Here is a 12,776-nt window from a genome sequence, read left to right as displayed (position 1 = left end):
ATTCCACAATGAAGAATTTCAATATGGAAGATGGAAAACCTATGAATACTTCAATGTATCAGATAGAAAAATTGATTAAAGATGATAGTAGTTACAAGGTTGACGAGGCAAGTTATAGAAGTATGGTTGGATGTCTCGTGTATCTCACTGCCATGAGACCCAACATTGAGAAAGCAGTAAGTGTCTTGTCTTTATTTCTGAATTCTGCAAGTGAAATGCACATGAAAGCAGCAAAAATAATAATAAGGCATGTCAAGGAAATTTGGACTACGGTGTTAGGTTCGCGAAAAGTCAAAAATTCAAGTTGCAAGGGTGTTCTGACAGTGATTGGGCTGGGTCAGATGATGACATGAAAAAGCACTTCAAGTTATTGTTTTATCTTTAGTTCAGGATGCTTTTCATGGTGCTCAAAAAGCAAGGTATCGTGGCAAAGTCAACTGTCGAAACTGAATTTACAGCTGCTGTTGGAATTGTTAATCAAGCTCTTTGGGTAAGGAAGATTATGTTAGATCTTGATTTTGAGCAACAAGAAATCACGTGTTTGTGGATAATCAGGCAGCCATAACAATTTCTCATCGCTTCTCTACTTTGGGTGTGCTTTTTTATCTCATAACTAGAAATTTTCTTTCTCTCTTTTCTCAATCAAACACCATTTTCCCTCTTGAACTGGTATGTTTTTCAAAAATTCTTTCAACAACTTTTTTATATTAATAATATTCATGTATTGACGTGTGTCAAGAACCCTGGTTGCAATAATATTTTTGGTGTATTGTTATTTATCAAGGGTTCTTTGAAAGAAAAAATAGTACTCCAAATCATGATTGTTGAAACTTTTTAAATTACTTTTTTAATCAAAAGTGATATATTTTGTTGAAATGAAAATTTTTATAATATTTATTAATATAATGTTCAATTTCACTTGCACATTCAAATATTAAAACAAACAAAATTATTAGTTAGTGTTCAGATTTAGAGACCACATCTTAATATTCAGATATATACTCAGATCAAAACACTCAAATCATAATTCAAATCTTAATATTTAGATGTGTGTTCAAATTGAGACCCCTTAATCTTAATGGAAACAAATGAGGTCTAACACTACTTTATGGGTGATGTGAAATGTAAATATAATTTTATATTTAAGAATTCAAAAATTAATGGGAGTTAACTTCCACGGGCCTTTTGAATTTATTGCTAATATATCTTTTTCCCTTGGGAAGTTCAATAGTATATTCATAACTTCCTCCGTACACTTTTATTTGTCATGTTACGTTTTTCAAAAGTCAATTTAACTAATTTTAATAGTTAAATTAGATTACAATAATTCATTATTATAAACAAAAGATTTAGATATTCAAAAACTATATGAAAAGTACTAGAAATTATAATTTTTTGCATATCAATATAATGAAAAAATACATCCTAAAATGTTAGTCAAAATTGTTATAATTTTACTCTAAAAATAGAAACCATTTTCTTAATTACAAATTAATTATTCAAAATCTCTCTTTTTCTACTTTATTCTTCTTCTAATATTTTAATTTCAGAACACACGATAACATCAATTATGGCAAAAGATATAAGGTAACCATACAAATATGTAATTAGTGGTGTTTTCGTATGTTGTAATAACTTTTCTTTGGTGGCTTCTTTCCTTTTTGGTAAGAATTTAAACTTCCAATATTTTATTTTCATCATTTTTTTGTTAATTTCAAAGTGAAAAGATCGAGCGGTACAATCCCAAATGGACGTGATGAAAGTTGTTTTATCCCACCAAGACAAGTCAGCCTAAAATTCAAATTAAGAGATAAATGGGAAAGTAAATAAGAATAAAAAATTAACATAATCTCAACAACGCACCGTGGATAACATAACTCAATTATTACTCCAAAACCTTGTAGTCACTTGTAAATGCCTCGAAGTAAGAAATACTAGTCTGAATGTCTTTGTTTCTATAATAGAACAAAAACATACTACAAGAGTAGGAGTTGTCCGGCGAAATGACAAGCAACTTGCTCATAGAGGAGAAAAAAAAAGTAATCAAGGTGATTCAGATTCGTAACCTACACAAATGTAGAAGAAAGGGAGTGAGTACCAAAAAACACAGTTCTTAGCAAGCAAACAACTAACTCTAAGTAAAACAATATTGAACACAAGTACTCATCTACTCCAATGGAACCTCCTCAACTACAACAAGGAAGAAACAATTAGCCCAATCTAACAATGTTCACTTCATACCACTAAGCTCATAAAGGACATAAAATTTTGCACCTGAACATGAATAATCACAGCCACCATTGTGTTTAATAATAAAATAGCCACAATAATATATTAACAATCGCAACACACAATAATCAAATGAAGTGCAATGTTATATAGAGTGATGCATGTTTGTCTTAATGATAAACATTTTTTGTCTCTCAATCTTGAACTCATGAGGAACTCTTCATTCCATGCTGCAGTCACGGGCATATGAGTCGATACTTATTTTATTTTAATGAATATTACATGGATGTTGTAACACCTCATATCCTAGATAGACCAAATTGCATATTTGAAAAGCTACATGTGACACCGACCGTCACCACCATGGACAGTAAGGTGAACCACGGTCTGTGTTGGTGGTCCATGGATGGTCACCTATAGCCCTCCTTAGAAACAGTCTAAAAATTTATCAAAGTGTCGACCCACATCCGTACCTACGGGCCGTAATCCATTCCACATACCATGGTCTTGGTTCGTGGATGATACCCAAAATTTCAGTCTCAGTCGCCGAACGATGGTCGACAAGCACAGACCATCGGTGACCCGCATAAAAGTTACGTCAGGGGTCTTTTGGTTTTTCCCTATGCATTGGACATCTAAGTTACATTATTTAAACCCTAAACTACATAGTTTATGTCAATTTTAGCCTAGCAGCATAAGTCAAACTTACTCAAGTTAGATCTTTCACCAAAATTAATAAAATGTAGGACAAAAAGAGGTGAAAAGGAGACTAAACCCTTCCTAATAACGCAATGAGTTTCCATCAGTTTCAGTACCGAAATCAAAAGATTTTTAGTAGAATTCATCACCAAGTATGTGAGACTTCACTAGTGGGTTTCTTTCGCCCATTAGGTCCCTAATATTGAGTAAGATTCTTGATTCCCTTATTACCAACAAGACATGGGGTTTCTTGACTTCAACAAATTATTATGAATTAGTTATATACTATTCCTGATCAGTAAATTAAGATCTTTAACATGTCTCATTATAAACTCCTTCATAATTTCAGAACCCTAGCTATGTAGTTCTTTAAGTTCATAAATTACACATGCTAGGTTATATCAAACAATTATACAAGCCCCAGTTATAAATGTTTCATTATTAATACATTAATGTTGTGTTTTAGTTAGCATGTCAGTATTTGATCAATCAAGATTTTTCAGCATTACAATTATAAATTGCTAAATTATATACCCGTAGGTAACAAAACTACTTGCCCCGTAGGTTGTATGTCGTTCTATGGTAAATATTTTTGTGATCACGCTAGTCATGCCTTTATACCTCTGGCAGGGTATATTGGGTCCTCTCAATGTGGCGTCGGACTCCACATTTAGGTCATGTAGTTTTATGTTGGTCATTAGTAGTTCCCACAGTTTAGTTAGATTCTATTGCATTGACCATGTTATCAGTTCTATATTTAGTATCAACATGTTATGAACTTGTTCATTGCATTCACTAATTTCATGTTCACTATTCTTAGTTTGATATCGTGCTTATATCATATCATTGCTCAGTATATGCTTCGGTTCAATTATGATTATTAACAAACTTTACTATATCCTGCATGCCCAGTACCTTTAAAGTACTGACGCAGACTATGTGCAACATCTTTTTGTGATGTAAGTTCAGGTCCTCAACTTCTTGATCATGCATAGATCGGTTCCTAATGTGTAGTTCAGCAACATCAGCGATGAGTCCTCATTTATCAAGGACGTCAGGCATGTTTTCTTTTGATTTTAGTCTTTGGTTTCAGTTTTTGTAGACTTAGATGGGGCATGTCCCTACACTTCTAGTTAGTTAAAGGCCTATTTCAAACATGGATAGTTTAAGTCTTAGTTTTGAGTTTCATCTTCAGTTTTTATTAAACTCTCCTTAGATTGTTTTTTCAGATAGTATATGCATATTTCCCCATCATTTCAGATTATCAAGTGATTAGCTTACGGAAAATTTTTATTGTTTATGTTTACTTTAGTTTGCTTATGATATGCCAACAAAGTTAGCTTGGGGACACTCATGATATTAGCTGTCGTGCCCGCGTCGGTATCAAAACGTTAGGTTTGAGTAACCTAGAATGTTTGAAAAACCGTACGAAGTAGAGTCATTCTCATAGGTGTGAAGTGCACCACATCTAATGAGAAGTAGGGTATGAGGTGTTTAAGGAAAACTTCACTTTCTTGCTACTCTTATCACGCGTGAGGTATGATCCAACTTCTCATTTCAAACACTATATTATGTGGTTGAGATCATGCCTTTTCATAGAGCTTACCCACGGAATGCTAATGCACGTAACACTAACGTAGTTCCTCCACATTGAGACCATGAGGTTTCAAATGCAGAGCTTCTAAATGCTGTCCAACTTTTGGCTCAAAGTATGACTTATCAGAACAATTAATAGGTTGAGGGAGATAAGCTTATGGAAATATTTAGGGTGAACACGAAAGCTGGAATAGGGAACTATGAGTGCTCTCAGCAGAAATCCGGTGGTATAAATCGCTTACAATTTTTAAAAGATCAGAATATTAGGGCACTAGGCTCTAAGTCTCAAGGAAGTGTTTTAGGAAATAAGACCTACCCAACTTGTCCAAAGTGTGGTAAGAACCATCCAGGCGAGTGTATTGTAGGAAAGGAATGATGCTTTGGGTGTGATTAGCCTGGTTATAGGGTAAAGAATTACCCTTTTTGCCAAGAAAGGTCAAGAAGGTAAAAATGATACGGCTAAGTCTACACCAGTTGGTCGCCCCAAATCAGTAGGGTGTGTCATATGGAATAGGTGGAAGTCAACGCCAGAAAAAGTTCCATGCTATCCACGCTCTCCAGGACCAGAAAGATTCTCCTAATGTGGTCACTAGTATGTTACGAGTCTTTCTTTTAGATATTTATGTGTTGTCAGATCCATGGACTACTCTTTCTTTTGTATCTCCCTAAATAGCAATTAACTTAGGTGTTAGCCCAAAAAATATTTTAGAACCCTTATTAGTCTCTACTCCATTTAGAGACCCAGTTATTGCTAGACGGGTATACATAAATTACCCTATCGAAGTCTCTCCAAAAAATAGCTCGATCCTTTTAAAGTAAGAAATGGTAGATTTCGATATCAATCTAGGTATTGATTGGTAACCGTCCTATTATGTCTCAGTTGATTGTAGAAATAGGATCGTTTAGTTTTAGTTTCAAAACAAGCCAATCTAGAATGGAAGGGTAGTAACTCAGTGTGTGTAGGTCAATTTATCTCTTACCTTAAGACCAGAAGATGATATATATGGGTACTGTAGTATATGTTAATGAAGAAAGAAATGAATTAGCAAAAGATGTTCATCGTCTAGCTCGCTTAGGAATTGTCTTATGAACATGCCAGATGGTGGTGCAACAACCCAGGAAGGTCACAATATTAATTAGTAGCGGAGGTTAAGGAAAAATAAGATAGTAATCCTAAACTGCTTCAGTTGGAAGGTGTAGTTCATCGGCATAAAGAAGAGGTTTATCCCGGGGAGAGATGGTCGCTTATGTATTCCTAAGGTGTATGAGTAGGTGAAGCAACCTTGATAGGGCTTTATTCAGTCAATAATGCTATGGAGGAAGTGCAACGCATTAGAGATATATTAAGGAAACTTAGAGTCTCCAGAAATCTTATGCAGACCTAAAGAGAAGATAATTAGTGTTCCAAGTTGATGATTGAGTTTTCCTGAAAGTATCACCTATGAAGTGGATGATGAGCTTTTTCAAGAACGGAAAGCTTAATCCTAAATATATAGGCCCTTACAATATTATAAAAAGGATTGTAAAAGTGTCTCATGAGTTAGAGTTTCTAGCAGAACTAGAAGTAGTGCATCCGATTTTCACATTCCGTTGTTGAAAAAGTGTGTAGGTGATCCGTTGTCCATCGTACTTGATAAAGTTTGCCTATTATATATAGTCTCACTCATGAGGATGTGACAATTTAGATTCCTTATCATTGAGTTCAAATATTTAGAAACAAAAAAGTCGCTTCATTTACTTGGGAAGCAGATGAAGCCATGAAGGCCAGGTATCCTTTACCTCTTTCCTTCTGATTAAACTCCATCTTGAGGCAATAGTTCCTCTTCAATTTTTCAGGCATTCATGCGTATATTCAGTCATAGTATCATGTCCTTCAGTTTGTACTTGCATTTTAAACATAATTGTATATTCTTAAAACATAGTTAAGTTACAATTTAATTTTAGTAATTTTTTTGTGGTAGGGTTCAACTCTTTACCTCCATTTTAAATAGTCTAGTGTTCACTCGACGATGATTTTTACCAAGGGAGAGATAATGGAACACCTATGTCCTAGACAAACCACATGGAAATTTCTAAAGCTATAGGTGCCACTGATGGGAACCACCTACAGACTCTGAGGTAACCTACGGTCCGTGCTAGTGGTCCGTGGATGGTAACTTGTAGCCCTCCCAAAAACAATCCAAATATTTTTCTAAGTGTTGACCCACGACCGGACCTACGAACCGTAGGCCAGGCCACAAGCCGCGATCGTGGTCAGTGGATCGATACCCCAAATTTCAGTCCCAGTCACCGAACGATGGTTGCTCAGTATGGACCAGTGGTCAATGGAAAGTCTGTCGGTCGTGTCCGTTGGTGACCCTGACCACAGTTAAGTCAAGGGTCGTTTGGTTTTTTCATTATGTGTTGGACCTCTAAACTACATTGTTTAACCTGTGAACTATGAAGTTTTAGTAAGTGTTAGCTAGAAACATAATTGAAGCTTACCCAAGTCATATCATTCACTGAAATTCATAAAACTTTAGAATGCAAGGAGGAGAAAGAGGAGACCAAACCCTTCCAAAGAACACATCGATTTTCCATCAGTTTTAGCCCCAAATTTATTTTTTTGGGGAATTCATCACCAGGTATATGGGATTTCACTAGTGGGTTCCCTTTGCCCATTAGGTCCCTATAATTCAATAAAATTCATAATTCCGTTATATTTAACTAGACCTAGGGTTTCTAGAATTTAAGCAAATTATCATGCATTAGTTACTTTACTATTCCTAATTAGTATATCATTATCTTCAACATGTTTTAGTATAAACCCTAGTTATGTCGTTCTTCTAGTTCATAAATTGCACATGCTAGGTTAGATCAAAAAATTATACATGCTCAATTATAAAGTTTTCTTTATCAGTACATTAATGTTGCATTTTCAGTTAGCATGTCAGTATTTGAGCTATCCAGAATTTTCAGCTTTTCAGTTATTAATTGCTAAATTACATAATAAGTTGGAAGAAGACTTAATACCGAGTGGACTAGGTTAGTCACCCATATATCCAAACACTAAGTGCCCCGTAGGTTGTAAGTCCCTTCTATAGGAAAATTTTTTGTGATCACGCTAGTCATTCCTTTATACCTCAGACAGGGTATATTGGGTCCTCTCGATTTGGCGTATACATCAGACTCCACACTTAGGTCATGCAGTTTTATATTGGTCATTAATAGCTCCCACAGTTCAATTAGATTCTATTGCATTGACCATGTTATCATTTTAGTATTCATTATCAGTATGTTATGAACTTCGTCATTGCATTCAGTTATTCCATGTTTTAGTATAGTATCATGCTTATATTATATCATTGCTCAGTATATACTTTACTTCAGTTATGGTTATTATTTAGATTTACTCTATACTGCATGCTCAGTACCTTTCAAGTACTAGCGCATACTCCGCGCTACATCTTCTTGTGATGCAGGTTTAGGTCCTCTTCTTCTAGATCATGCATAGATTGGTTCTTGATTTCCAGTTCAACAACATCAGTGGCAAGTCATCATTTCTCGATGACGCCATACAAGTTTTCTTTTGAGTTTAGTCACAGTTTCAGTGTCCCTACACTTAGCTGGGGCATGTCCCAACATTTCTAGTCAGTTAGAGGCTTATTTAAGACATAAATAGTTTCAGACTTAGCTTTGTTTTTCATCTTTAGTTGTTATTTAAATTTTCTCAGATTGTTTATTCAGATAGTATATAGGTATTTTCCCGTCATTTTAGATTATCTCATGATTAGCTTCTGCATAGTATTTATTGCTTCAATTTACTTTAGTTTTCTTATAATATGCTTGTAGGGTTTGCTTGGGTCACTCGTCATCCTAGGTTCCATATCCACGTCTGCGTTAAGGGGGTAGCCTCGGGGCGTGACATATGTGTGGCTCGTTCTCTATTTCGACTCAATGAATTCGCCATGGACGTGTGGATTTCTTATTTCCTTTCATCCTCATAAATTTTCATCATAGCAGTGGTACAAAACCAATGCAACATATATGTGCAATGATCAAGTACGAAGATGATAATTCGAACACAAGTATGCAATAACAATTAATCACTACATATGATCAATTTAATCATCATATTCATCCAATTATCTACAATATAATGAAATCATACAAACAAACAAGATTCTCACTTTTACCCCAAGTTTTTATGACAAGACTAATTCATCATTTAATAATATACACAATACGTATATGAAACGCTTCACCAATTCTCATTACTCCAATCACACAATGACATAAAAGGTTAATATACTTATCAAAAAGTGAAGAAGTCTACTTGCCTTAGGAAATCAAATAATCACTCATGTAATTGAGTCTTCCCTGTTCGACAAGTCTTTAAATCAACATAATCTATTTAGATATGCAATCATAATAAGAATTTGAAATCAACAACACCCATATCCGTTATTTTGGGGAATGAGGTCAAATCTACCTAAAAATCCGTTCTCAAATAATAGGATTAATGTCATGACCCAAAAATAGGTGTGATGACACTCGTCTATCCCACCAACAAAAGTCAACAAAAACTCAACATATAACAATATAAATGTGAAAATTAAACTATAATATAAATGCAGATAACTCAAACAATCTCATAAATACCCCTAAAATCCACGAATGTATTACAACATAATTTAAAAAATTAAAAGTCCCATTGTCTTTCTTTTGAAAATAGAACAATAATATAAATAATGAACAGGAGGGCCTTCTTAAGTGAAAGTCAACCACCTATTAAGTCTCCATAGGAAAGCCTCTAACGAAGTAGACAAGAAGAAGAATCTCGCAGATCCGGGCTCAGCCTTCTCAAGGATAGAGGTGTATGTCACAAACAACATGGTACTGAAAGATAAACATTAAACAAAGTAAAACAATAGAAAGTGATTTCTATTTTAATCCCAACCAAACCTTCCACAAACTACAACCTCCACAGAGATCAGCCCCAACCTAGATATTCACTATTTCAAGTAACACAATATTTAATAACAATGCTTCAACAATTATTGGTCAATGAAAATGAAGTAGCATGTTCATTAACCGAAGTTCCCAACAATTTGTACTCCCGAATCATGAGTCTCAAACTACAAAGAACCAATAATCATAATAATGTGCGATGCACTGTCATATAGAGGGATGCATATCTGTCCTATGATAATATCCCTTGAATATCAGACCAGAGCCCATAGAAAATTCACTAGGTCCATGTACCCACTGAAAGAAACCTCAATATCAATGTCATTCAGCAATCGAAACCTCAATATCAATATCCCCCACAAAAATAGACCTCTACATAATCATAATATAAACATTGTTACATGTTTTAGAACCAATGTAAATATGCATGTTCACACAATAATCTAAAGATGACAAATCTACAATAATTCACAATCACACCACTACCATTATGGCATTTCATCAATAGCCGAATTAATATCAACGTTCAAGTCTTTCAAAATATACCACATAACAACTACCATCACATTGACTTTTAATCATCCCCTTTGTTATCAATAAGATTAATTAATTTGAGAAATTCAACCTATCACCAATTCTCACTATCCCCAGCATATACAACAAGGAGAACATTGGATTCTACAAGCTTAACAAAGGCTCAGAAGTTCACTTGCCTTGTTCAATCAACAAATCACTCTGGGACTTGAACTTTTCCTCTTTCTGAATAGTATGCGAATCAACACAATCTAGTCAATAAAGTAATCACAATAATATTTTGAAACTAATAACACATATGTAAAGTAATTTTGAAACGATATCATCGATCCAAAACTCGATTTCAAGAATAAGGTTTAATATGAAAATGTTACATAAATACATTACTTAAAGCATTTGGAGATAATTGGTGAAAACACATTTTTAAAATGGATCTATAATCAACCCTTAATCACCACTATATCAAAAATCTTGGGTTCTTGAAGAACTCCCATATTTTATAAAAACCTTGATTTGATCAGATAAATCATATTTAAATAATGGATAGATGAGTTACAGAGTTAGAAATTGTTACCCAGTCAATGAATCTTTGAAACCTCCTTTAAAATCGCCAATACCAAGTTTTCAAAGTTTCATGATAGAAAAATAGAGATTAAACACGATGTTTGAAAACATATTATCAGGGTTCACATATGTGAGATCAAGTTCGTGGATGCGAGTATTTCATATATGAAGTCTTGATCATGAACGCAACCCCCCTAAGCGACCTCTGGAAAACGCAAGCCGGTCTTTGATAATTCTAGGATCTGAAGGCTCGAGTCCTTGTAAACAGGAGTCCATCTTAGCTAATAGGACCATGACGGATATTCAGCCAATTAAATCTCTTCGAAAGGACCATCGAGATTTAACCAGAAAATTCAACCAATAACTCTCCTGATAAACTAACTCAGTGCTAAAAAATACTAACCTGACCTTGGGACCTCTAAAAATTCAACCAATAACTCTCCTTGGCTTGAAATCATATTCCGAATCCAATAAAACTGTCAAAAATTTGATCTAAACATTCAAACTTCAAATTTCTACAGAAGTCAACTAAAAGTTTCAAATTACCCAAACTTCTTACATAAGACCTCGAATCCACAAAATACCTTTAAATCAGAAACTGAATACTCTTCTAGACCAAATTCCACATTGTAGAGCTCATGGAAATGACAGAACCCCATTTTGAGATTTGAAATGCCAAATGACTTTTAAAACAACTTTTAATCAACTTAAGCCTTTCCAAACTTAAAATTTTTTATGTACCACTACTTTTTACTAAACTTCAAAACCATACTTACAAACCAAATAGAGCTCACTTGGAGCAACTACTGAGAGAGGGTAAAATGGTAAATTTTCAAAAATTTCTAGAAATGATTTTTGGGTGGTTACATTATCCATTATTAAAAAGATATTCATACTTAAACGTAAAGTCAAAGAACTTACCCGAAGCCTCAAAAAGTTGGAGATATGTGGCATATATGTCGACTTCGATCTCTCAAGTCACCTCTACAATTGAACGCTGCTTCCATAAATCTCCCCACTAGATGCAAATTGCCGCCTTTACTGAAGTAATATCCTTGCTTCTACGCTTTCAAACCTAACTATCTAGAATAGAAATAAGCTCATTCTTAAATGAAATTTCCAAACCCTATACCATCAAATCAAGCGAAAGCATATGAATTTGATGCAACACATACTTCGAAAAGCCCAGAGAAACAAAACACATAATGCACAATTGATAAGCTCGGCGACAAGGCCAAATTATAGGCCATCCATCAACTCGAATCAGAATCTCAAAAGGACCATTGAATCTAGGGCTAAGCATCCCTTCTTTCCAAACATGATCAGACCCTTCATGAGTGACACTCGGAGCAAATTATGATCACCCTCAATACACTCTAGACTCAAACTCTCTTATCAACGTAACTCTTTAGTCGAGTTTGAGCCATAAATAATCTATCATGACTCATACATATTTACCCCATGGTCTCTCTAAGTAAGTATGTATTTAAAGAGTCATCACCTTTAAATTAAATACAAAAATTTTAGGTCTACACTACCTGCCATATAATGCCTCGAATGGATCCATCAAAATACTAGAGTTATAACTATTGTTATTTGCTATTGGAAAGTGCTAGTCCCAATAAGCACCAAAATTAATTACACATACTTGAAGCATGTCCTCTAACACCTGAATAATCCTCTTATATTTTTTTCGTCTATATGATGGTGAAAAGATTTACTCATATCTAACCGAGTATCCAAACCATGTTCCAAATCCCTCTAGAAGTGATAAGTTAATAGTGCACTTCATTCAAAGACAATAGAAATGTGTACCCCATGAATACGAACAATTTGAGTGATACAAAGCTAAGATAATATCCTGTCACGACCCAAAACCGAGCCGCGACTGGCACCCACACTTACCCTCCTATGTGAGCGAACCAACCAATCTAAACCCTAACATTTCAATAATATATCAACAGAAAGTAATGCGGAAGACTTAAACTCATTAATAATAACCAATTCAATAACTTCTAAAATTCAACATCTATTATTCCCCAAAATCTGGAAGTCATCACCACAAGAACATCTATGATCAAATTACTAAACTAAGAGTATTCTAAGAAGCTAAAATAAACCAAAAGCTATTCCATGCCGGAACTTCAAGGCATCAAGACATGAGGAAGAAGATCCAGTCCAAGCTAGAAGCATTAGCTCACCCT

Source organism: Solanum pennellii, chromosome 12 (assembly GCF_001406875.1).
Source record: "Solanum pennellii chromosome 12, SPENNV200".
Lineage (NCBI taxonomy): Eukaryota > Viridiplantae > Streptophyta > Magnoliopsida > Solanales > Solanaceae > Solanum > Solanum pennellii.
This window is presented reverse-complemented; position numbering follows the sequence as displayed.